The sequence below is a fragment of the Oncorhynchus keta genome, chromosome 26 (genome assembly GCF_023373465.1).
Source record: "Oncorhynchus keta strain PuntledgeMale-10-30-2019 chromosome 26, Oket_V2, whole genome shotgun sequence".
Taxonomy (NCBI): domain Eukaryota; kingdom Metazoa; phylum Chordata; class Actinopteri; order Salmoniformes; family Salmonidae; genus Oncorhynchus; species Oncorhynchus keta.
In genome coordinates this window covers 5,972,015-5,999,588 of record NC_068446.1, presented here as the reverse complement: position 1 = coordinate 5,999,588, position 27,574 = coordinate 5,972,015, and the positions used below count along the sequence as shown (strand labels likewise).

The 27,574-nt window shown below is 41.3% G+C and overlaps 2 long non-coding RNA genes and 1 pseudogene across 3 annotated transcripts in view; all 3 read right to left on the bottom strand.

Annotated features, from left to right (window-relative positions):
• The window catches only part of LOC118358623 (dedicator of cytokinesis protein 7-like), a 94,671-nt pseudogene extending 77,037 nt beyond the window's left edge, over positions 1 to 17,634 (bottom strand).
• LOC127911998 (uncharacterized) lies at positions 13,643 to 14,620 on the bottom strand. Its single transcript, XR_008080023.1, has 3 exons — positions 14,544 to 14,620; positions 13,804 to 13,949; positions 13,643 to 13,743 (listed from the first exon to the last, which is right to left on the bottom strand). It is a non-coding gene; the product is annotated as an uncharacterized LOC127911998 (long non-coding RNA).
• Positions 17,635 to 17,812: 178 nt separating the features above from the next.
• The window catches only part of LOC127911997 (uncharacterized), a 93,050-nt gene continuing 83,288 nt past the window's right edge, over positions 17,813 to 27,574 (bottom strand). The window contains exons 3-4 of one of the 2 annotated variants that reach the window (XR_008080020.1): positions 18,268 to 18,295; positions 17,813 to 18,013 (exon numbers count right to left, since the gene is read on the bottom strand). This is a non-coding gene — a long non-coding RNA (uncharacterized LOC127911997). Of the gene's footprint in view, positions 18,014 to 18,095; positions 18,170 to 18,267; positions 18,296 to 27,574 lie in introns of those variants that run through there. The other variant, XR_008080022.1, reaches the window with a different exon arrangement.

Sequence of the window (27,574 nt, the reverse complement as noted above, 5' to 3'; positions counted from 1 at the left end):
CGAGAGACTAGTCTGATATTGATGTCGGTTAGTGCAATTTATTTCTCAATCCATTACGAATACTTAATCTGACAACGTTGAAGTTTCTAAAAACTCTGAAATATTTGTTCACTGTAAATTGACTGAGCATGGAAGAGGGGCTTCGAGGGACTTCATTTTAAATTGGTTACCGTTTCCCTCTTAACGTTTGATGCGTATGAGCAACAATTGAGTGTTACTCATACAGATACATGGTATGACTTAAAGAGCATTCACACAATGATAACGGGTCTCATATGTAAACTTTTATAGCCCAGTCATCTAGTTCATGTTGGACTCCAACCACTTTTAATGATTTCTCAGAGACTGACCCAACAACTCCGGGCCGAGTGGCATTGAGGAAAACATAACAGCTTACCTTTTTCTTTTCCTTGACATCGTATAAGGCCAAACTGGCGAATATGGGCTCGATTTCAATCTCAAACCTTGAAGAGGAAAAAAGGATTGGGTCAGTAGAAAGCAGAAGGCAGCTAAAATGCTTTTTAAAGGTTGTCAGTGTGTTACCCCACTTACTTCAAGGACAAGCACTTGACGATGAAGCCTCTGGCCAAAGTGCTCCTTAGGAACATCAGGCACACAGTGGCGCTCTATGGGTTCCTCCTGAGGACGCAGAGAAAGTATAAAAAGAAGAAAAACATTCACATAAGTGTTTGTATGGTTATTATATATTGGAATATGCGGTGTATAAACACTATCTGAGGAAAAGTATTTTCACTCGTGTGAAACCAGTAGCGTCGACTTCGTGAATTTTTGCCACTTTAAAAAGCCATTTGATGCGACAGCATTAGCATTGATAGGGTTGCCAGGTCTAGCTAAAATTTCTAGGCCAATGACTACTCAAAATCCGCCCAGAGCCTGAAAACTACCCCATTTTTTTTTTCAGCAGCAAGAGAGTAGATTAATGTTTTTGAGCGAATTAACCTCTCTGGGATCGTTCGGGACGCTTAGCGTCCCACCTCGCCAACAGCCAGTGAAATTGCAAGACGCCAAATTCAAAACAACAGAAATCTCACAATTAAAATTCCTCAACAATACAAGTATTTTAAACCATTTTAAAGATACACTTCTCGTTAATCCAACCCCAGTGTCCGATTTCAAAAAGGCTTTTCAGCGAAAGCAGAACATATATGTTAGGTCAGCAACTAGTCACAGAAATCATTCAGCCATTTTCCAACCAAAAAGCAGAAATATAGATCAAATGAATCACTAACCTTTGACGATCTTCATCAGATGACACTCCCAGGACTCAATGTTACACAATACATGTATGTTTTTCAACAAAAGTCATAAATAGCATTATAAATCTTCACTTACCTTTGCTGATCTTCATCGGAATGCACTTCCAGGACTCCCACAAGAAATGTTAGTTTTGTTCAATTACGTCCATATTTATATCCAAATACCTCCGTTTTGTTCGCGCGTTTAGTTCACTATTCCAAAGACACAATGCCGAGCGCAAAATCCAGAGGAAAAGTCAAAAGAATTCCATTACAGTTTGTAGAAACATGTCAAACGATGTTTACAATCAATCCTTAAGAGTCTTTTTATAATAAATCTTCAATAATATTCTAACCGGACAATAGCGTATTCAATACAGAGGAAAAATAAGGCACGGCGCGCCCGCATAGTAAACAACTGATTGGCCTCAGCCATCCACTTGTTGAAACAGCTCTTATTTGACCACCTTCCACAATAGAAGTCTCAATCAACTTTCTAAAGACTGTTGACATCTGCTGGAAGCCTTGGGAAGTGTAATTTGGCCTCATAGACACAGCATATTGGATAGGCAATCACTTAAATTAAACTACAAACCTCACATTTCTCACCTCCTGGTTGGTTTTGTCTCAGGTTTTAGCCTGCCATATGAGTTCTGTTATACTCACAGACATAATTCAAACAGTTTTAGAAACTTCAGTGTTTTCTATCCAATACTACTAATAATATGCATATATTAGCATCTGTGACAAAGTAGCAGGCAGTTTACTCTGGGCACCTTATTCATCCAAGCTACTCAATACTGCCCCCCTGTCACCAAGAAAGTTGAGAAGGAATATCAACTTCCCTTCTAATGACCTAAGAAAAATGTGGTTTTCCATCAAAATAATTATTGTGAACTAATAAAATAATTTGAATACGTAGCAAGAGAAATTATAATTTGCTGTTAAATTATTTTTATGTGCCAGATGTTAAGACTACAAACCGTTATTAATGGCCAATTAGATTGACTTGTCATTCAATAGAATTAGGCTACGCTTACTGACTAAAATCTGAGTTTATGATTGTAATTAAACTTTGCCACGATTTGGTTAGCAAGATGCAGGCTATAGCCCCTGATACAGTGGCTTGCTAAAGTATTCACCCCCTTTGGCATTTTTCCTATTTTGTGAGGGGGTTTGTATAATTTGATTTACATAACATGTCTACCACTTTGAAGATGCAAAAAAAAGTTTTATTGTGAAAAAAAGAAAAAGAATTTGAGCGTGCATAACTATTCACCCACCCAAAGTCAATACTTTGTAGAGCCACATTTTGCAGCAATTACAGCTGCAAGTCTGTTGGGGTCTCTATAAACTTGGCACGTCAAGCCACTGGGATTTCACCCATTCTTCAAGGCAAAACTGCTCCAGCTCCTTCAAGTTGGATGAATTCCGCAGGTGTACAGCAATCTTTAAGTCCTACGACAGATTCTCAATTGGATTGAGGTCTGGGTATTGACTAGGCCATTCCAAGACATTTAAATGTTTCTCATTAAACCACTCAAGTGTTGCTTCAGAAATATGCTTAGGGTCATTGTCCTGCTGGAAGGTGAACCTCCATCCCAGTCTCAAATCTCTGGAAGACTGAAACAGGTTTCCCTCAAGAATTTCCCTGTATTTCACGCCATGCACTATTCCTTCAATTCTGACCAGTTTCTCAGTCCCTGCCGATGAAAAACATCCCCACAGCATGATGCTGCCACCACTATGCTTCATGGGGATGGTGTTCTCAGGGTGATGAAAGGTGTTGGGTTTGCACCAGACATAGCATTTTCCTTGATGGCCAAAAAGCTCCATTTTAGTCTCATCTGACCAGAGTATCTTCTTCCATATGTTTGGGGAGTCTCCCACATGCCTTTTGGCGAACACCAAACGTGTTTGCTTATTTTTTTGACCGCTCTTCCGTAAAGCTCAGCTCTGTGGAGTGTACGGCTTAAAGTGGTCCTATGGACAGATACTCCAATCTCCGCTGTGGAGCTTTGCAGCGCCTTCAGGGTTATCTTTGGTCTCTTTGTTGCCTCTCTGATTAATGCCCTCCTTGCCTGGTCCATGAGTTTTGGTGAGCGACCCTCTCTTGGCAGGTTTGTTGTGATGGCATATTCTTTCCATTTTTTTAATAATAGATTTAAATGGTGCTCCGTGGGATGTTCAAAGTTTCAGATATTGTTTTTACAACCCAACCCTGATCTATACTTCTCCACAACTTTGTCCCTGACCTGTTTGGAGAGCTCCTTGGTCTTCATGGTGCTGCTTGCTTGGTGGTGTTGCAGACGCTGGGGCCTTTGAGAACAGGTGTGTATATATACACTGAGATCATGTGACACTTAAAGTCCACCTGTGTGCAATCCAACTATGTGACTTCTGAAGGTAATTGGTTACACCAAATCTTATTTAGTGGCTTCACATGCACGGACACACTTTTCCATTTAAAAACAATACATTTAAAGTTATTTTTTTCATTTCACTTCACCAATTTGGACTATTTTGAATGCCCATTACATGAAATCCAAATAAAAATCCATTTGAAATGACAGGTTCTAATGCAACAAAATAGGAAAAACGCCAATATGAATTAATACTTCTACAAGTAACTGTAGGCCTACACCTCATTTCAGATATCCTAGAGTAGCCTAGGCAAGATGTAAAATGAATGATTTAGCAGCTTGCTTAGTTCTAATTGACTAGACTAATTTAGTCAACATGAATAGCGAGGCGATTTCGAGGTAAGAAGTGCTTCCCTTGCCCAACAGCCTGCTGGAATAGGCTACTGAGGATGGGGTCGTAATTTCAATCACTGAAGCAAATATTAATAATATGGAAATGAACTGAATAGGCCTATGCTTGTCAATGACAGCCAGTGTATTTATTCATTTTTTAATCTGTAGCCTAATCTGACTGTCACTGTCAATCTAATGCATTCTATTAAACAGCTGATCGGCGATTGCGATATCATTTGTGATCATGGTCAGTTCTAACTTCATTAACTAAACATGGCCATTAAATAATTGCATAATAACAAGGCTACAACACACTGAAGATATAAAATAGCCTATTTATTAAATCCAGTGGTGTAAAGTACTAAAGTAAAAGTACTGAAGTAGTTGTTGGGTGCTATCTGTACTTTACTAATTATATTTTTACTTTACTATTTTCTTTAGGAGCGGAATGTACTTTTTACTCCATACATTTTCCCTGACACCCAAAGTACACGATATATTTTGAATGCTTAGCAAGACAGGAAAATGGTCCAATTCATGCAATTATCATCAGAACATCCCTGGTCATCCCTACTGCCTCTGACCTGGTGGACTCACTAAACAGAGAACATCCCTGGTCATCCCTACTGCCTCTGACCTGGTGGACTCACTAAACAGAGAACATCCCTGGTCATCCCTACTGCCTCTGACCTGGTGGACTCACTAAACATACAGTGGGGCAAAACAAGTATTTAGTCAGCCACCAATTGTGCAAGTTCTCCCACTTAAAAAGATGAGAGAGGCCTGTAATTTTCATCATAGGTACAAGTTCTCCCACTTATTGACCAAATACTTATTTTCCACCATAATTTGCAAATAAATTAATGAAAAATCCTACAATGTGATTTTCTGGATTTTTTTCAATTTTGTCTGGCTAAAGTGTACCCATGATTTGACAGGCCCTCTCATCCCCACTGTGGGGCATGTACATGCTTAATTTGTAAATTATGTGTTGGAGATAAACCCTGGCTGTGCATAAATAAATAAAATGTTGCCATCAGATTTACTTAATTAATATAAGGGATTTGAAATTGTATATACTTTTACTTTTGATACTTAAGTATATTTGAAACCAAATAATTTTACTCAAGTAGTATTTTAATGGGTGACTTTCACTTTCCATTAAGGTATGTTTACTTTTACTCAAGATTGACAATTGCCTACTTTTTCCAACACTGAATAAATACATTTGACAGCTCCAGGAAGGCTGCACAAGTGACACAAATTGATTTGCAATGACTCTAGTGATATTTATTGTATAAAACAGCAGATTACAGTAGCCTACATCGGCATAGAAATTAATAGTCTAATTATGGCCAACAGACTAATCTTCTGTGCATAACAGAAGAACGCAAGGTAGTTCTATAACTTCCATTTCAAATTCCCACTCGAATTACGCAATAAGGCATGGGGGAGGGGGGTGGTATATGGCCATATACCATGGCTAAGGGCCGTTCTTACACACGACGCATCGCGTAGTGTCTGGACACTGTGGTATATGGCCAATATACCATGGCTAAGGGCCGTTCTTACACACAACGCATCGCGTAGTGTCTGGACACTGTGGTATATGGCCAATATACCATGGCTAAGGGCCGTTCTTACACACGACGCATCGCATCGCGTGGACACCTGCTGCTCGGTCTCCTCTCACTCACGTGACTCGGCTGTCTGCTTGAAGCACTCAGTGTCAACACACATACACCGCTCTGGCCCTTTACTTACACACCTCAGTCACTCAGCAACACGCTGCCTCACTGCCTGATAGTCAGCAGCAGGTCACAGTGAAATATATATTTTAAAGAAATTGCCAGTGGAATTTAGAAGTGGCCCAAAAACCCGCAACCAATACATTTTCACCTGCCACATCATTTTTAAATTAGCCCAATTTTCGGGAAAACCGCAGAACATGGCAACCCTGATCATGGCTGACGATACACATTAATGTGAAGAGACAGACATGCACAAGACCCTGGCAAAGCAAACGCTGGCCTGACACGTCAAAATGCACTTCAGTCTCTGTAGAAATGCAGCAGTGCGTGTGCGCCTTTGTCCTAACCTCTTCGAGGGCGGGGTGCAGGGCGAAGAGTTCGCGATGGCGGTTGGACTTGCGGTGCTCCTCATTGTGGCGGTCGATCTCCTGGTTGGGGGCTCGGTCCAGCAAATGGGGCAGGAGGGCGTCGGGGACAGAGTTCTTCAGGTCAAAGATACTGCAGGCCCAGCTGCCACGCGGAGTGTCGTCTATGGATATGGACCTACGCTTCAGGTCATCCTGGGGTAGGACAAACACACAGGTTAGAGAGGGCCTATATACACACACACACACTATAAAAATATTGAAAGTGTAAGATGACCGCCCCGTTGCTATGGGTTACCTAGTCGACTGCCCCATTGCTATGGGTTACCTGGTCGTCCCGATAAGCGCTAACGTCTGGCATCTCATCAGCCTCAAACACCTGTTTGGGCAGGCCTTTCTGCCTCTCCTTCTGCTTGTCCAGGGTGTTAGGGTTAAACCCAGTACCAAGCTTATGGTATCTGTTGAAATAAGTAGACCAGAATGCGAGTGTTGAGGTGTAATAAATAACTAACTGCCAGGTGTAATTGTAAAAATGTGTGAAATAAGGGTTCAAATGTGGGTGTTAAGATGTTTTATCGGTTTTCTAAAAAGGACACGCTCCCTAAATAATAGAGGGGAGCTTTACCTTCTGTTGACAACGTTCCAGTCCTCAGTGTAGGACCTGACACAGTCTCTGACGTGGGCGTCATTGTGCCTGGAAGGCAAAGCGATACCGTACGTTACAGTCAACGTCTCATCCTCAACACCAGATGTGTTCAGTGAGGTTTAACGTTCAGATGTTGCAGATGGAAACGTAATTCATAGAGCTATTGCCGATGACCTATTTCTGGGGGCTTTCTAGTTCAAAAAGGGGCTTAGGTGGTGGGCGTGGCAGGTGGTGCGGTCAGCCCGTTTAGAGAACATTTTAGAGGCCCTGTCATGACAAAAAGTGTCCCCCTGTCAAAAAGTATTGGCCCTTAACTAGGTGTCTTCACCAGACAGACAGAAGAAAGTGATAGAGGATGAAAGTGAGAGAGGTGGGAAGAGAGTGGTAGACTCAAGTATTTTAAACAATTCTTCTCTTCCAACTTGTTAGACAATCATATGTACCTAAAGGGGAAGGATGGCCAGCCACACAGGACGGAGATTTTTACTAAGGAGTAGAAGGAGGCCGTGCTGACTGAGATGTATGCTGGCAATTTCGGAGTGAAATGCATGATTGCCAGAATCAACCTACTGTACTCTTCTTCTGACGGGGAATTGTCCAGGTGGAGGAGAGCTGGGCAAGTGAAATAACCTTTTGTTTATCAATCACGTTCTATTATATCTGAAATGATTATGATTTAGCCTGCCAGAAGATTGAGAGGGTGAAGACTGTGGCGCCGGAGTTGAAGCCCATCATAGTTGTTTCACTATGGCACATGATCGGTAAGTATCTCAACTCAAATTTACCAGGAAGGGTGGGAGAACAACCTGAAGGTAATTCTCTTTGACAACAACTGCATCCAGGTCTCCTCCGAGTGCGGACGGGTGCCACAGCTGTTGACTGAGGCAAACAATGCGATTGTGTATACAATTATTGCATATGCGTAGTCTTTCAAATGTGTGATTTGTTTGTTGTTTGTCTATTGCTATTTTTGTATAACGTACTTTCAGATCACTGAAACACCACCTGATGTGATGGAAGTTGTCGAACCAGATCAGAACACGTTTGAGTACTACCTTCAATTTACCTCCAAAGGACTTTAGGACCATCGCCCCCCAGCCAGAGGGGGACCACATTGAGGTAGGCTACACCTTCCAAAAGTTATGAAAAGTACATTAGCTCCCATTTATAACACTGCACTAATCCATCAAATTTTCTCGCAGTAAAGTGTAACTTGTGTGTTTGCTTGTTTACGTCTCTGTCTGTTCCCTTTAACTCTGCTCCTGTTCTCCAGAACCAGGACCTAGGGGTTCTGCCCAACTCCCTGACGGATCCCTCTGATGTACTCCATTTCCAACCACCCTCCAACATTTCATTACATACATTCACAGCTACTGTTATTGACATTTACAGCTACTGTTATTGACATTCACAGCTACTGTTATTGACATTCACAGCTACTGTTATTGACATTTACAGCTACTGTTATTGACATTCACAGCTACTGTTATTGACATTCACAGCTACTGTTATTGACATTCACAGCTACTGTTATTGACATTCACAGCTACTGTTATTGACATTCACAGCTACTGTTATTGACATTTACAGCTACTGTTATTGACATTTACAGCTACTGTTATTGACATTTACAGCTACTGTTATTGACATTCACAGCTACTGTTATTGACATTCACAGCTACTGTTATTGACATTTACAGCTACTGTTATTGACATTTACAGCTACTGTTATTGACATTTACAGCTACTGTTATTGACATTTACAGCTACTGTTATTGACATTTACAGCTACTGTTATTGACATTTACAGCTATTGACATTCACAGCTACTGTTATTAACATTCACAGCTACTGTTATTGACATTCACAGCTACTGTTATTGACATTCACAGCTACTGTTATTGACATTCACAGCTACTGTTATTGACATTCACAGCTACTGTTAGACATTTACACTGTTATTGACATTCACAGCTACTGTTATTGACATTCACAGCTACTGTTATTGACATTCACAGCTACTGTTATTGACATTCACAGCTACTGACATTACAGCTACTGTTATTGACATTTACAGCTACTGTTATTGACATTTACAGCTACTGTTATTTGACATTAACATTCACAGCTACTGTTATTGACATTCACAGCTACTGTTATTGACATTTACAGCTACTGTTATTACAGCTACTGTTATTGACATTTACAGCTACTGTTATTGACATTACAGCTACTGTTATTGACACAGCTACTGTTATTGACATTCACAGCTACTGTTATTGACATTCACAGCTACTGTTATTCACAGACATTGACATTTACAGCTACTGTTATTGACATTTACAGCTACTACATTTGCTTATTGACATTTACAGCTACTGTTATTGACATTTACAGCTACTGTTATTGACATTTACAGCTACTGTTATTGACATTTACAGCTACTGTTATTGACATTTACAGCTACTGTTATTGACATTTACAGCTACTGTTATTGACATTTACAGCTACTGTTATTGACATTTACAGCTATTGACATTTACAGCTACTGTTATTGACATTTACAGCTACTGTTATTGACATTTACAGCTACTGTTATTGACATTTACAGCTACTGTTATTGACATTTACAGCTACTGTTATTGACATTTACAGCTACTGTTATTGACATTTACAGCTACTGTTATTGACATTTACAGCTACTGTTATTGACATTTACAGCTACTGTTATTGACATTTACAGCTACTGTTATTGACATTTACAGCTACTGTTATTGACATTTACAGCTACTGTTATTGACATTTACAGCTACTGTTATTGACATTTACAGCTACTGTTATTGACATTCACAGCTACTGTTATTGACATTCACAGCTACTGTTATTGACATTTACAGCTACTGTTATTGACATTTACAGCTACTGTTATTGACATTTACAGCTACTGTTATTGACATTCACAGCTACTGTTATTGACATTCACAGCTACTGTTATTGACATTTACAGCTACTGTTATTGACATTTACAGCTACTGTTATTGACATTTACAGCTACTGTTATTGACATTTACAGCTACTGTTATTGACATTTACAGCTACTGTTATTGACATTTACAGCTACTGTTTTGACAACAGCTACTGTTATTGACATTCACAGCTACTGTTATTGACTACAGCTACTGTTATTGACATTTACAGCTACAGACTGACATTTCTTGACTGTTATTGACATTCACAGCTACTGTTATTGACATTTACAGCTACTGTTATTGACATTTACAGCTACTGTTATTGACATTTACAGCTACTGTTATTGACATTTACAGCTACTGTTATTGACATTTACAGCTACTGTTATTGACATTTACAGCTACTGTTAAATTTAAGCTACTGTTATGACATTTTTGTTATGACATTTACAACTGTTATTACATTTACAGCTACTGTTATGACATTTACAGCTACTGTTATATCAGCCATTGACATTTGACTGTTATTGAAAAACTGTTATTGACATTTACAGCTACTGTTATTGACATTTACAGCTTTGCATTTACAGCTACTGTTATTGACATTTACAGCTACTGTTATTGACATTTACAGCTACTGTTATTGACATTTACAGCTACTGTTATTGACATTTACAGCTACTGTTATTGACATTTACAGCTACTGTTATTGACATGTACAGCTACTGTTATTGACATTCACAGCTACTGTTATTGACATTTACAGCTACTGTTATTGACATTACCTGCTAAGAAAGTTTACTTGCCCTGTCATACTGGGCACATAATATGTGAGATACACAGATTAACTAAAAACACTAGCACTGCAAACACTCAGTACAAGTCCACCTTTCGAGACTGGATGCCTGTTGAGAACAAGTGACAGGCAGAACCTCCCACCCACACAGCAACCCCCTTAAAATTCCACAAACCAGAATTCAGTATTTTAGTATGATTGCCATGTGACTGTCCCCACCAAAACAATCTGTGAAAATAATGCCAACTGTACCAAAAACGATCAAAGTTTATGTATTAAAATCTTAAATATTGCCAGGTTGGTTTCACAAGGTGTTCATAGTAAAAGTCAAGGTATCCTTTGAGTGAGAGAGAGAAGAGATAGAAATATATAGAGATATATGGAGATATCTATCTATCTCTCTATCTATCTATCTATGTTCAACCACAAGGTTATACTAATGAGCTATGCAAGATAGAAAGAAAATGAATCAGAGTAGAGGACTACAAATATTATATTATTTCAGTGTAGATAAGGGAAGGGCCGGTTAAAATATTAACATGACAGCCAGACAAGCGAGGAGAGGTACGGAAGCTAAACAAAACTTGATTAAACAACGAAATTGTCGTGGAAATCAGCCTTGTTCGCATAGCGATGATGAAAATAACGTAATTTAGGCTGTAGTGAACTCAAATTCTAATCATTAGACCATCACACCGTTGATATAGCAACAAACTCTAATAGTTTATCAAATCCCATTGTGACGCAGAGGGGGACACTTTTTGGTATGACATCCCCCATCTTGGTGGTGTTGAGAAATATTTGCATTTTTAAGCCAATTTCCTACAATTCTACAAAACGTCTCCATGGAGAGGAGACATTTTTGCAGTTTTAAAGCAAATTTACTGCAATTCTATGCATTTTGCCATGGTTAATGCTGTGTTATTTTGCTCAAACATCATAACAAAACTGCTACTTCTAAATGAATTGTTTTTATTTAAATTATCCTTGACTCTAGCTTTTATTTGGGGCAGCAGGGTAGCCTAGTGGTTAGAGAGTTGGACTAGTAACCAAAAGGTTGCAAGTTCAAATCCCTGAGCTGACAAGGTACAAATCTGTCTGAACAGGCAGTTAACCCACTGTTCCTAGGCCGTCATTGAAAATAAGAATTTGTTCTTAACTGACTTGCCTAGTTAAATAAAGGTAAAATAAAAGTGTGTGATTGTTAATTCTCAGAGATCAGATCTATTTTACCTGACAAATAGTAATTTCTGTTAGTTCATGTCTGTTCTAGACAATATATTTATATCTAAACATTGCGTAACGTCACACCCCTCCTAACCGGACATCAGAACAGTTATTTGCTTTATTAATTTGGTAAATCAATTGGTGTAATTGTGTTAAAATGAGGAGATGCATCCTGTTTGCTGCAACTGAGTTAGACCTGATGTAGGCCTAGAGGAATCTGATGTCTCAACTGATACAGACTCGTACTGTATGGGGCTTTTGGGGGGGTCCTACGGTAAAGCCCTTTTTGATAACTGTATGGGGGTTTGGGGGGGTGGTCCTACGGTAAAGCCCTTTTTGATAACTATGGGGCTTTTGGGAGGGGGGGTCTACGGTAAAGCCCTTTTTGATAACTGTATGGGGCTTTTGGGGGTTACGGTAAAGCCCTTTTTGATAACTGTATGGGGCTTTTGGGGGGTGGGGGGGGTCCTACAGTAAAGCCCTTTTTGATAACTGTATGGGGCTTTTGGGGAGGGGGGGTCCTACGGTAAAGCCCTTTTTTATAACTGTTGATATTTTTTTAAAGGCTTTAAATTAATTGTATTGATTGATCTGATTGAGTTCCTCAGGACCAACTCTAACCCAGCCAGTCAGTCAGTATTGTCCCAGTCAAGCACCTACCCTTCCTCAGGCACGGCCTGTCCCACTGTGCGACACTCTCTGGGGGTGCAGACCACCTCGATGTCGTCCGGGGGGAACTCGATCAGGTCCCTCAGGGGGTCCGACTCGATGATGGGTGGGTGAGTGCTGAGGTACTCCTCAAAATCCACTGGCTCCACTGCCTCTGTGAGAGGCACCTGGCAACAGGGAGGAGAGGCTTTGGTAGAGTGAATACAAAAATCAGAGAATATATCTGAAAAAGGCCTACCTTAGCCGCAGAAAATCATCCCCAAAAAGTCCAGCTGTATTACTAGCAAAGAAATATCAAGGCTTAGCTGTCAGCAAACGCCGTGGCTTGATAAATGTTGAGACAAGTTCTATCCTGAGAACGTTTCAAAAGCAATTATCAGGCAACTGCATTTTCTATATTGGCAGACTGGTCCTCCTCTAAGGAGCCTTTCTCCTCAGTGAATTTCATTTGAAAAAAGTGTCACAAAAAAAAAATCTATAATTTTTTGATAAAACTATACTAAATATATTCACATATCACCAAATGATTAAAAACACACTATTTTGCAATGGAGGTCTACAGTAGCCTCAACAGCACTCTGTGGGGTTGCACCATGGTATAAACAGAACTACCCATCCTCCTCTGGGAACATTGATCTCCATACCTAGGAGGCTCATGGTTCTCACCCACTTCCATAGATGTCCTCCAACCTATCAGAGCTCTTGCCACATGAATTGACATTGTGTCCACTCAATCAAAGGATCAGAGAATGAATCTAGTACTGAAAGCATAAGCTACAGCTTATAAAATGTGGTGAGTAGTTGACAAAGACAATAGTTGAACAGTTCAAGAAATGTCTTCAAAAATGAAGGAGAAGCGAGAGATCTAGCTATTTTTCATAGTATTTTTTACTTTCAATTTTTACTTAACTAGCTTAGCTAGTATAGTCCACTCAAACACCCAGCTCACAGAGAGAGATGCTATGTTAGCTAGCTGGCTATGGCTATCCAACACTCACTCTTCCAAGTCAAGATAAGCTTTTTATTTTATAAATGTATTGCACCTGTTCAAAAATGGCTTTTTCCCCCCTGATTACAACCTCTCATTCTGTTTCCCCTGATTACAACCTCTCATTCTGTTTTCCCCTGATTACAACCTCTCATTCTGTTTCCCCTGATTACAACCTCTCATTCTGTTTTCCCCTGATTACAACCTCTCATTCTGTTTTCCCCTGATTACAACCTCTCATTCTGTTTTCCCTGATTACAACCTCTCATTCTGTTTTCCCCTGATTACAACCTCTCATTCTGTTTTCCCCTGATTACAACCTCTCATTCTGTTTTTCCCCTGATTACAACCTCTCATTCTGTTTTTCCCCTGATTACAACCTCTCATTCTGTTTCCCCTGATTACAACCTCTCATTCTGTTTTTCCCCTGATTACAACCTCTCATTCTGTTTTCCCCTGATTACAACCTCTCATTCTGTTTCCCCCTGATTACAACCTCTCATTCTGTTTTTCCCCTGATTACAACCTCTCATTCTGTTTTCCCCTGATTACAACCTCTCATTCTGTTTTCCCCTGATTACAACCTCTCATTCTGTTTTCCCCTGATTACAACCTCTCATTCTGTTTTCCCCTGATTACAACCTCTCATTCTGTTTTCCCCTGATTACAACCTCTCATTCTGTTTTCCCCTGATTACATTTTCATTTACATTCTGTTTCCCCTGATTACAACCTCTCATTCCCATTTGACGCTCTTATCCAAGCTGATTACAACCTCTCATTCTGTTTTCCCCTGATTACAACCTCTCATTCTGTTTTCCCCTGATTACAACCTCTCATTCTGTTTCCCCTGATTACATTTACCCTGATTACAACCTCTCATTCCCCTGTTTTCATTCTGTTTCCCCTGATTACAACCTCTCATTCTGTTTTCCCCTGATTACAACCTCTCATTCTGTTTTTCCCCTGATTACAACCTCTCATTCTGTTTTTCCCCTGATTACAACCTCTCATTCTGTTTTCCCCTGATTACAACCTCTCATTCTGTTTCCCCTGATTACAACCTCTCATTCTGTTTTCCCTGATTACAACCTCTCATTCTGTTTTCCCCTGATTACAACCTCTCATTCTGTTTCCCCCTGATTACAACCTCTCATTCTGTTTCCCCCTGATTACAACCTCTCATTCTGTTTTCCCCTGATTACAACCTCTCATTCTGTTTTTCCCCTGATTACAACCTCTCATTCTGTTTTCCCCTGATTACAACCTCTCATTCTGTTTCCCTGATTACAACCTCTCATTTCAGATTCTCATTCTGCTTTTCCCCTGATTACAACCTCTCATTCTGTTTTCCCCTGATTACAACCTCTCATTCTGTTTTCCCCTGATTACAACCTCTCATTCTGTTTCCCCTGATTACAACCTCTCATTCTGTTTTCCCCTGATTACAACCTCTCATTCTGTTTTCCCCTGATTACAACCTCTCATTCTGTTTTCCCTGATTACAACCTCTCATTCTGTTTTCCCCTGATTACAACCTCTCATTCTGTTTTCCCCTGATTACAACCTCTCATTCTGTTTTCCCCTGATTACAACCTCTCATTCTGTTTTCCCCTGATTACAACCTCTCATTCTGTTTTCCCCTGATTACAACCTCTCATTCTGTTTTCCCCTGATTACAACCTCTCATTCTGTTTTCCCCTGATTACAACCTCTCATTCTGTTTTCCCCTGATTACAACCTCTCATTCTGTTTTCCCCTGATTACAACCTCTCATTCTGTTTTCCCCTGATTACAACCTCTCATTCTGTTTTCCCTGATTACAACCTCTCATTCTGTTTTCCCCTGATTACAACCTCTCATTCTGTTTTCCCCTGATTACAACCTCTCATTCTGTTTTCCCCTGATTACAACCTCTCATTCGGTTTTCCCCTGATTACAACCTCTCATTCTGTTTTCCCCTGATTACAACCTCTCATTCGGTTTTCCCCTGATTACAACCTCTCATTCTGTTTTCCCTGATTACAACCTCTCATTCTGTTTTCCCCTGATTACAACCTCTCATTCTGTTTTCCCCTGATTACAACCTCTCATTCTGTTTTCCCTGATTACAACCTCTCATTCTGTTTTCCCCTGATTACAACCTCTCATTCTGTTTTTCCCTGATTACAACCTCTCATTCTGTTTCCCCCTGATTACAACCTCTCATTCTGTTTCCCCTGATTACAACCTCTCATTCTGTTTTCCCCTGATTACAACCTCTCATTCTGTTTTCCCTGATTACAACCTCTCATTCTGTTTTCCCCTGATTACAACCTCTCATTCTGTTTTTCCCCTGATTACAACCTCTCATTCTGTTTTTCCCCTGATTACAACCTCTCTGTTTTTGTTTTTTTAACTAAATGTTCTAAATATATTTTTTAAAAAGCCACAGAAAGTCTGTTGCCATTTCAGTTTAATCCACAACAAGACAGAACAAATATTACAACAAATAATGGTTCAACTCAAATATACTTGTTGATAAAAAAAAATGGAAAACAAAATGTAAAACTGTATAACCTTAAATTAGATGAGAAAACGGATTGGTGGAGTTATGTCACACATGGAGCTAACAAAAATATATGGACATTTCTGCTCTATCCAAAATTTACAACCAAGTAATTATAGCACTATCGTAAAAAGAAAAAAAAGAGTGGAAGGGGGAGAAAGTAAGGACCTTGTCCTTCAGCCGGATGTGGAGGTAATGGGCTGGTGTGGTTACATGTGGTCTGCGGTTTTGAGGTCGGTTGGACGTATTGCCAAATTCTCTAAAGTGACGTTGGCGGTCACTATGGTTGAGAAATAAACATTAAATGATCTGGCAACAGCTCTGGTGGACATTCCTGCAGTCAGTGTGCCAATTGCATGCAACCCTCAAAGCTTGAGACATCTGTGGCATTGTGTTGTGAGACGAAACTGCACATTTTAAAAGTGGCCTTTAAAATTGTCCCCAGCATAAGGTGCACCTGTGTAATCAGATTTTTTTTTTTTTTTGTTTTTTTTTTTACATCAGCAGATGTCACCCATGATCATGCTGTTTAATCAGCTTATTAATATGCCACATCTGTCAGATGGATGGATTTTATTGGAAAAGGCAAAAATGCTCACTAACAGGAATGTAAAAATTTGAGAGAAATGAACGTTGTGTGTACGGACAATTTCTGGGACTTTTTATTTCAGCTCATGAAAGATGGGACTAAAACCTTACATATTGAATTTATATTTTTGTTCAGTGTAGTCTGGAAGAGATTTCGATGTACTGTTTCCATTGCACATGGTTTATGTACTGATACACAAAACGATGCCAGATTCAAAACAAGAGTTTTTCAATTAAAATTATTATACAAAATTCTTTCAACCAATAGAATGTTATATATATATGAGAGATACAACAATCCAAGCTTTGCAGATTTATCTATGAAGAGACAATCATTAGAACATTGGTTTTGGTACTGTACATATGTAGATCATGTTTTTGTCGTAGGTTCAGGAAAGGATGAAGAATTGCAACACTTACTTGGAGTTAACTGTGTATATAGCACTGCTGGGTGATTTGAAAAGTCAGAGTCAATCGATCAATAATACTTAGCAAAAATGTTTATTTTCCAATCTGTAAAAACTATGAGAATAGAAAGCTTTAGACCTTCTGTGAAACATCACAGTTGAAAAATATATGGCAAATAGAAATCAACTGGATGGTGTTCAGAGATAGATGGATAGATAACCACTGCGCCACCCCGGAGGCCTAAATCTAAATATATTTGAAGTAACCACACTTTGCCTTGACAGCTTTGCACACTCTTGGCATTCTCTCAACCAGCTTCAGATAGATAGATGGATGGATGGATGGATGGATGGATGGATGGATGGATGGATGGATGGATGGATGTAGGGGTGAGAGGATGTGAAGAATGGACCTGTTAATTGTTAGCTGATAGACTCAAACCCTTCCCCCTCCCACCATTTACCTCTACCTCTCCCTATGCAAAAAAACAAGATGCATTGTGGTTAGAAGCTTACGGTGTTGCTTGCAGCGGCACCCACGTTCAGGTTCTTGAGGAGCTGTGGGGAGCCCCCATACTGACTAGCAATCTGCTTTCTCACCTCAGCTGCTACAGTCCTGTAGGGAGATGAGGAGAGAGAAGCTTAGCAGTGAATATCAAACCATCCCATACTGACTAGCAATCTGCTTTCTCACCTCAGCTGCTACAGTCCTGTAGGGAGATGAGGAGAGAGAAGCTTAGCAGTGAATATCAAACCTGCTTTCTCACCTCGGCTGCTACAGTCCTGTAGGGAGGTGAGGAGAGAGAAGCTTAGCAGTGAATATCAAACTAAACTTTCTCACCTCGGCTGCTACAGTCCTGTAGGGAGATGAGGAGAGAGAAGCTTAGCAGTGAATATCAAACTAAACTTCTCACCTCGGCTGCTACAGTCCTGTAGGGAGATGAGGAGAGAGAAGCTTAGCAGTGAATATCAAACTAAACTTCTCACCTCGGCTGCTACAGTCCTGTAGGGAGATGAGGAGAGAGAAGCTTAGCAGTGAATATCAAACCTGCTTTCTCACCGGCTGCTACAGTCCTGTAGGGAGATGAGGAGAGAGAAGCTTAGCAGTGAATATCAAACTAAACTTCTCACCTCGGCTGCTACAGTCCTGTAGGGAGATGAGGAGAGAGAAGCTTAGCAGTGAATATCAAACCTGCTTTCTCACCTCAGTCCTGTAGGGAGGCTGCTACAGTCCTGTACCTTGGCTGCTACAGGAGGGAGATGAGGAGAGAGGAGAGAGAAGCTTAGCAGTGAATATCAAACCTGCTTTCTCACCTCGGCTGCTACAGTCCTGTAGGGAGATGAGGAGAGAGAAGCTTAGCAGTGAATATCAAACCTGCTTTCTCACCTCGGCTGCTACAGTCCTGTAGGGAGATGAGGAGAGAGAAGCTTAGCAGTGAATATCAAACCTGCTTTCTCACCTCGGCTGCTACAGTCCTGTAGGGAGATGAGGAGAGAGAAGCTTAGCAGTGAATATCAAACCTGCTTTCTCACCTCGGCTGCTACAGTCCTGTAGGGAGATGAGGAGAGAGAAGCTTAGCAGTGAATATCAAACCTGCTTTCTCACCTCGCTACAGTCCTGTAGGGAGATGCTACAGTCCTGTAGGGAGATGAGGAGAGAGAAGCTTAGCAGTGAATATCAAACCTGCTTTCTCACCTCGGCTGCTACAGTCCTGTAGGGAGATGAGGAGAGAGAAGCTTAGCAGTGAATATCAAACCTGCTTTCTCACCTCGGCTGCTACAGTCCTGTAGGGAGATGAGGAGAGAGAAGCTTAGCAGTGAATATCAAACCATGAAACAACTTCTTAGGGCTATGCCCCTTTTTGGCCTGAATGACGAGCCCAAAGTAAACTGCCTGTAGCTCAGGCCCTGAAGCCAGGATATGCATATAATTGGTACCATTGGAAAGAAAACAATTAGAAGTTTGTAGAAATGTTTAAATGTTTAAATAGTGTAGGAGAATATAAACAAAATATGGTAGGAGAAAATCCAAAGAAAACCAACCATAAATTATTTTTCAGATTCCTTTCTCTGCAAGTTGAAAGAATGGATTACTCAAATCGATGGCGCCAACTAAACTGACTTTTTAGGATATAAAGAAGGATTTTATCTAACAAAACAACACTACATGTTATAGCTGGGACCCTTTGGATGACAAATCAGAGGAAGATTTACAAAAAAGTAAGTGAATATTTAATCGTTATATGTGAATGTGTGAAACCTGTGCCGGTGGAAAGAATGTTTGATGTGGAGCGCCGTCCATGGCATGTTTTCGCTGTAATAGCTACTGTAAATCGGACAGTGCAGTTATATTAACAAGAATTTAAGCTTTCAGACGATATGAGTCACATATGTACTTAAATGTTTAAAATCCATAATAACTATTAGAATTTATTTGAATTACACTCCCTCAAGTTTCACCGGAAGTTTTCCCACTATCGGGACACCGATCCTTAAGATTAAGTTAACAGGTAAAACACAGAGAGACAGATCATGGTTATAGGCGAAATTCTTTGCTCCAACAAATGGCAGCCCTGCAGGCTGCTTACAGTCAAAGATGTCTGTCTCACACACACACACACACACACACACACACACACACACACACACACACACACACACACACACACACGTTGGAAAAGTGGAAAAGGGCAGTGTAGGCGTAATAAGTTAACAGATAAGGCCAGTTCATTTACTGCAGTAGTCTGGTCACTCTGATGGACAGGTACTGTATAGTCAAGGGCAGCTATTCTATTGTGGGCCAAACATTACTATTATATATTATGGTCCCTGCTAGAAGGGCTCCCAAGTGGCGCAGCGGTCTAAGGCACTGCATCTCAGTGCTAACAGCGTCACAAGGCAGCCTGGGAACAAACCAGGGTGTCACAACCGGCAATGATTGCGAATCACATAGGGTGGCGCACAATTAGCCCAGTGTTTCCAACTGGCTTGCTTAGTTAAATAAACAATTTGTGGAGTGGTTGAAAAACAAGTTTTAATGACTCCAACCTAAGTGTATGTAAACTTCCGACTTCAACTGTAGATTCCCTTGCTCATGCGTGGTTCGGATGGACCAGTCATCAGCACCATCTGCAGTGCCTCTACTCAAATGACTCTCACCACACACACACACACACACACACACACACACACACACAAACACACACACACACACACACACACACATTGCTGCTACTATATTTTTTCCTGCTGGTCAGCCACTTTACTCCTGATTGTATGCATACAACTACCTCGTCTATCACTATCGTTATTGATATTGTTTATGAACATACTGTATATTTTATTTATATTGACACCATCTATTTCTGATATTGCTATTATGCAAGTAACCTTTGGCTGTACCGTTTACACCTTCTGCAGAGACCATCCACTTAGCAAAATATTGATATATAAAAATTAACATTTGTGGTCGTAACATGATTTTGTGACATACCACACAGACTCACTAAACAAACTTTTACTCAAGTGGTATTTTACTGGGTGACTTAGTTTTACTTCAGTAATTTTCTAATAAGGTATCTTTACATCTGGACACTTTCTGTTTAGCTGGAATTTTTCCTTATTGTAGGTGACTACCACTTTTATTCTTAATATTTACTACACTACTCACTGTTTTAGCACATTAACTCACATGTGAATCCTTAAAGACATGGGTGGAGCTAAATCTTAAGAGGGTGTGAACTATGCTGAATGGGTGGAGACAAAGGAGAGCTCTCAAGTTGGTACCAATACATTCGAAGGCCCTTTTCTTAAAAGTGAGTTCACAGGTTCATCAACTTTCAATGCAGAATTACTTTACCATTGTTCCTCAAAAATGCTGTGTATTATATACAATTTTGCAGCTCTGAGTCTACTTTTCACCAATGTAAAAAATATATATATACTTCAATTTTTGCTACATAAGACCGAATCCAGGTAGTGAGTCACATATGAGCAATTTCTTCACAACAATGCAATGCATTGTTTTACATCCAGCTTCAATTCCACTGGCATGAACAGCAAGCAACTGAAATTGACACAGCACTTCTGGTTTTGTTCGTTTCAATAGACCTGAATGCATTACCTTTAACTGTGGTTGACATAACTTTAAATGTTAGGGCTTTTGCTGGTAAACTACACTATTTAGGATGGAGTTGGGCTGCGACTCAGTTTGGGCAAACTGGAGCTCCATCACATAAAAACAATTATTTATCATAAAACCCAAAGAATAACTCGCAATTACACAAGTCATTGTTCTGTGTACTGAAATCAGCACCTACAGTAAAGAGCTCCACTTCGGAGCTCGATTTTGCCCACATTAGTCGCAGCGCTCAACTGGCATCATAGTTACTGTGTTGCTTTCTCTCGTCTCAGCCAACAAGTTACCGCAACTGTCTACTACGGATTTACTAGTCAGTCCAACTAATGCTTACCTAAATCCCTGTAAAGACCGATAGTGGTCGGGTTTGATAGATGTCAAACGTAGCTAAACTTCAACCCCGTATGCATGCAACGGCACAATACACAAAAATAACATTGCGAGAAACAGACAGCGCTGTACTCTATGACGGGTACTGGGGGCATCTTTGATATGGCTAACGATAACTAGCTAGCTGGCAGGGCCTTATTTGGGGATGGCTTTAAATATTGAAAACGGCGTAGCTTGAACGAGGGACTCAGTTCTGTCAGTGTTAAAATTGGAAGTAACCTGCCCTTACCTGCTGATTTTTTTGGGGCGAATGCGCGGCGCTCAGCCATGACTGTAGACGCTGATGTGCTTGGGTTCACAGGCTTTCCGCTGCTTTCTCCCAAGGAAAACAATGAGTCTGGAATAGCTACCGTAAAGATCATAAAGCAAGCGCACACGAACACACCCTGCCACAAGTCAGACGGACTGTTTTTGTATGACACCAAACACTTCATTCGCCTAACACAAGTTTCAAAATGCAATGTGGCACGTATTTGCTGTTGAAAGAAATTCCGTTTATTTCAGTCCATTTTCAAATAGTTATTTCAAATCTGACTTCAACACCAAGCCTCCAACTGCACTTAAATGCAAGTAAAACTAAATGCATGCTCTTCAACCGATCACTACCAACACCTGCCCGCCCGTCCAGAATCACTACTCTGGACGGTTCTGACTTGGAGTATGTGGACAACTGCAAAGACCTAGGTGTCTGGCTAGACTGTCAACTTTCCTTCCAGACTCACATTAAGCATCTCCAATCCAAAATTAAATCTAGAATCGGCTTCGTATTTCGGAACAAAGCATCCTTCACTCATGTTGCCAAACATGCCCTCGTAAAAGTGACCATCCTACCAATCCTCGACTTTGCGATGTCATTTATAAAATAACCTCCAACACTATACTCAACGAATTGGATGCAGTCTATCACAGTGCCATCCGTTTTGTCACCAAAGCCCCATATGCTACGCACCACTGCGACCTGTATGCTCTCGTTGACTGGCCCTCGGTTCATACTTGTCACCAAACCCACTGGCTCCAGGTCATCTTTTAGTCTTTGCTAGGTAAAGCCCTGCCTTATCTCAGCTCACTGGTCACCATAGCAGCACGAACCCGTAGCACACACTCCAGCAGGTATATCTCACTGGTCATCCCCAAAGCCAATTCCTACTTTGGCCGCCTTTTCTTCCAGTTCTCTGTTGCCAATGACTGGAACAATCTGCAAAAATCTCTGAAGCTGGAGACTCATATCTCCCTCACTAGCTTTAAGCACCAGCTGTCAGAGCAGCTTACAGATCACTGCACCTGTAGATAGCCCACCTGTAAACAGCCCATCCAACTACCTCATCCCCATACTGTATTTATTTATCTTGCTCCTTTGCACCCCAGTATCTCTACTTGCACATTCATCTTCTGCACATCTACCATTCCAGTGTTTAATTGCTATATTGTAATTACTTCGCCACAATGGCCTATTTATTGCCTTACCTCCCTTATCTTACCTCATTTGCACTCACTGTATATAGACTTTTCTTTTTTCTACTGTATTATTGACTGTATGTTTGTAATTCCACGTGTGTTGTTGTATGTGTCGGACTGCTGTGCTTTATCTTGGCCAGGTCACAGTTGTAAATGAGAACTTGTTCTCAACTAGCCTACCTGGTTAAATAAAGTTGAAATATATATTTTTCCTTTATTTTTTTTAAGACATTGCAAATCCCATTTATTCTATCCATACACTGTCTGAATATACATTTATGGAAATGTAATGTTATGACACAATAAAAGTGCATTTTAAGCATCAATATATGATATTTCTATGATTTTTTAACTCGTGGATCAATTTAAAAATTATTATAACACCAACAACTTAACGGAATGAATGAATGTGCTTGTAGTAGCCTGGTAGAATGTTGATAGCCATGGTTATCAACTGTACTGCAATGGAATATCAATCACAGAAAATGGATGTTGTGGTGGCATCTGCAGAGAAGTACTTGGATTTTACTGCGATTTTTACTGCAGAGTTACTAGGTGTGTTGAACGATAGAGTTCAGTCCTCCCAAGCTACGGCCTGGTATAGGATCAGATAAGGCCAAGTAGTGGGAAAGTGGTGAGGTTTTAATGGGTGTAGGTTAGTTGGTAGGGCAATTTTTCCTTCCCCTTTCCTCATCTATTTTCCCTTCCATTTCTGTGACACAAAGTGTAGTGAATTCACACCCCAGAACAGTAGGCGGAAACACAGGGCTAGATAAGAGACTATAGATGAATAGGGAGGCCGTGACCAGCCTCACATTCCAGTACAGTAGGTGGCGGTGTATGCACCTTTCAGTTGGTTGCGAGCCGCCAATAAAACTTAAGAAGAAGAAGTAGCCGTGCAGGTCCATGGATCTCATATTCTGGAGAGGAGAGACAACCGGGCGAAAGATCGTTGAGACAGGGAGGTCACACATGGTAGCAGTGTTTGTTAGTGGGGCTGTAAGGGGCTGTATACCTGTGGGAAGTGGTCGGTCGGTCAGTTAGACCAACATCATGCCTGGAAGTGGGAAAGAGGGGAAGGGAGATGGTTGGAAGGTAGCTAATCTAAAGAGTTTACTAAAGAGGAAAAAGAGGGAGAAGGAGAGTGGCAGTAACAGTGACCCAGGTGGCTCGAGTGGAAAGGTTCCTCAATGAGGGTTGAGGAAAGTGGGGGGTGGAGTTTAAGGTTATTGTGAAGTTTAGGAGGAGATAGAAGGCCAGTAGCATTAACCCTCTAAAACTATCAGACGTTTTGTGCAAAGAGATTAGAGACGTTTTCAATACAAAAATCCTGCCAAATGGACCAAAGCTTTGAGACTGAAAACGCTGGGGGGAAAGGCAGTGGAGTGCTATGCCCCAGGACTGAACCAAAGAGCCAAGGGACTTGTTTATGGGGTAACTCTGGATATAACGGAGGATGAGTTGAGGAACAATCTGGAGGGGGTTCGAATCGTAGATGTCTTCCTGTTCAAGGTGTTAGGTTCTTATTTTTCAGAGTAAACAACTCCCGGACACTAGAGAAGCTTAACCAAGTTTAATTCTTCCCAAAGGGTCGACACAGCCGTATTCAGACAAAAAAATAATAATCTCACCATCACAAGTATATATACCCCACTTTAGACACTCCTCCTTCTCTCCAATCCTTACATCTTATGGTTCCACAGGAAGAGGGTAATAGGGTAATAAACCCTTTTTACTCCCTTCAGGGGATCTGACCTGACCTCAACCCCTCCTTCTCCTAATCCACAGATGTCCATCCGATCCCCTATAGCAATCCTGTGATCTCCTCCCGTCCACCCGACACATTCCAAAGCCATCTGTTTTTCTACAGAGACCCATTACCTTCTGACACAAAACCCATTCTCTTTCACTCCTTATATTCTATGCTTCTAATCTATCATGTCTTTAATATCTCAATGTTCAACGTTTAGCCAAGATTCCAACACAAGGGACTCGAAATGGACAGAGAAAGCGAGGAGATCTTGCCACAGAGAGTGAACTTTTGGATTCCTGAGCTTCACTGTCAAGGCAAATGTGCAGCGTCACTTGCGGTGCTCTACATGCCAGAGGTATGGGCATGTGGTAGTGGTGTGCAGGAGGACAAGAAAATGTGGGAAATGTGGAGGAGATCATGAGTACTCAGAGTGTGCAGGAGGAAAGCCGAAGTGTTGTAATTGTGGGGGAAACCTTGTGGCAGCATTACGAGGCTGTGAACACACCATGTTCAAGCTGAGCAGGTATAGAAGATTTGAGTGGAGGAGGGAGTATCGTATGAAGAGGGCAGCGAGTTGTGGACAGCACTGCTGCACAGATGCAGGTGTGTGCGCTGCTGTTAGTGGGGGTTCCATGGATGGCCCCTTCACCAATATCAGTGATTCCAGCTGACTCGTACTTGATCAAGAAGGAGTTCTTGGCCTTTATGGTGGAAGTGTTTTGGGTAGCGAGACAGGTGAACATGTCATCCGGGCCTGAAAGATGCAGTGATTAATCAAGCAGAGGCATTCTTCGAGATCAAGGATAAATCACTGGTGAGTTTGCACTCCTATGTACAGGCAGTGAGGAGAGGTGGATCTCAGGAGGACGGTGGTGTTGGGGAAGTGTCAGAATCGGATGATATGGAATGACGTTTATGATAGTGCCGTAGAATGCGAGAAGTTTCACCTCTAATGGGAAAGAATGTAAGACTTTTGTGGATGTATATAAAGATACGCATGAGACAGTATGCGCAGGAAATGTGGTTGAAACCATGTTTGGATTTTGTTTTGCCTGGGTATGTGGCCACATGGGCTGATCGGTAAGAGCGAGTGGAGGGGGGTGAAGTTTCTGAAACTAGGTGTACAGTATGGAAGAGTAATGTTGAGAACTGAGTTAGAATGTATAACGGTTGAAGTGTGCCGTGTCCAGTGCAGAATTACAGTACTTAACTTTTACAACTACAGATTAGTCTGCATAAAAGATGGATTCCCAACCAGATTTCAAATTGGGAGGGCAACTATGTCATGCATTGTCTGACGCTGGCATCAGGGGTTCTGGCCAGAAGAGGGGATTGGGATTTAATGGACCGGTATACTGTACAATTGGGAGCGACCATTTCCCAATTCTGAGCTGGTTTGGCCGGAAACTTTTGGAAGTGGATGAAAGACATTGGAAAAGCTTGATGGGAGGAATTCGCAGAGTAATGTGCAGAATGTTTCAGTGAGGTTCACAGTGACTGATCTGTTGAAGAATGGAATGAATTCCTGTGTTCATTGCCAATTCAAGCTTCTGTGCTTACTATCCCACAGAGAATGCCCCTAGAACACGGAGGAACAAGGGTTGTGATGTTGCAGTTCGTGCTCGAAATTTGGAATACAGGGCCCTGACACGACATATATTGGAGGGTTCAGCGGTGGAGTATTAAAGCTATGGGAGGTGGGGAAGGTCATTAAGGGAGCTAAGTGGGAGTGTTGGAGAAATATTGCGTCAGATTGGGGGCAGATACACCCGGTGGGGGATGTGTGGGCGGTGATTGGCGAATGTTGGGAAGTTGCAGACGGCTGGTGTTGGAGGATGGAGAAGAGATCACTGTAAATTATAAAGATGACTTACTGTATGTGTCAAAACGTTTCAGGCTATCCACCAGTGGTGTAAAGTACTTTTAAGTACTGCTGAAGTCGTTTTTATGGGGTATCTGTACTTTACTTGACTATTTATATTTTTGACAAGTTTTACTTTTACTCCACTACATTCCATTTTCCCCGACACCCGAAAGTGCCTGTTACATTTTGAATGCTTAGCAGGACAGGAAAATTGTCTAATTCACGCACTTATCAAGAGAACATCCCTGGTCATCCCTACTACCTCTGATCTGGCAGACTTAAATACCTGGATGATTTGGTACTGGAGGAGGTATTGGAATTATTGAATATAGTATGGGAGGAGGGGACGTTACCAGCAGCGTGGAAACATGCCATGGTTCCAATCGTGAAACCGGGGAAAATAGCATCCCACCCGGGCTCATACCGACCCATAGAGTTGACCTCTGTACTGTGTAAAGTAATGGAAAGAATGGTAACAGACAAGTACATATGTGTGAAAGTGTTGGTCTCTTTTCTCCGTACCAGAGCGGATTAACCATGGACTCGGTGCTAGCACTGGACTGTGATATAAAGAATGCGATGGCCATCAAGGAGGAAGTGGTGGCATTATTACTGGACATTGAAAAGGCATACGACATGCTCTGGAAAGGGGGACTGCTGCTGAGGCTGCATGATGCTGGGGTGTTTAATTGGATCCAGGATTGTGCAACTGGGACCTAGATTTGTGCAACTGGGTCCTAGACTTCCTGACAGGCACCCAGGTGGTGAAGGTAGGCAACATCACCTCTGCCACGCTGATCCTTAACACGGGGGCCCCACAGGGGTGCGTGCTCAGCCCCCTCCCGCACTCCCTGTTCACCCATGACTGCATGGTCATGCATGTCTCCAACTCAAAAGTTTGCTGACGACATAACAATGGTAGGCCTGATTACTAACAACGGAAATATCGCCTACAGGGAGGAGGGGAGAACACTGTAAGAGTGGTGGCAGGAATATAATCTCAACTTCA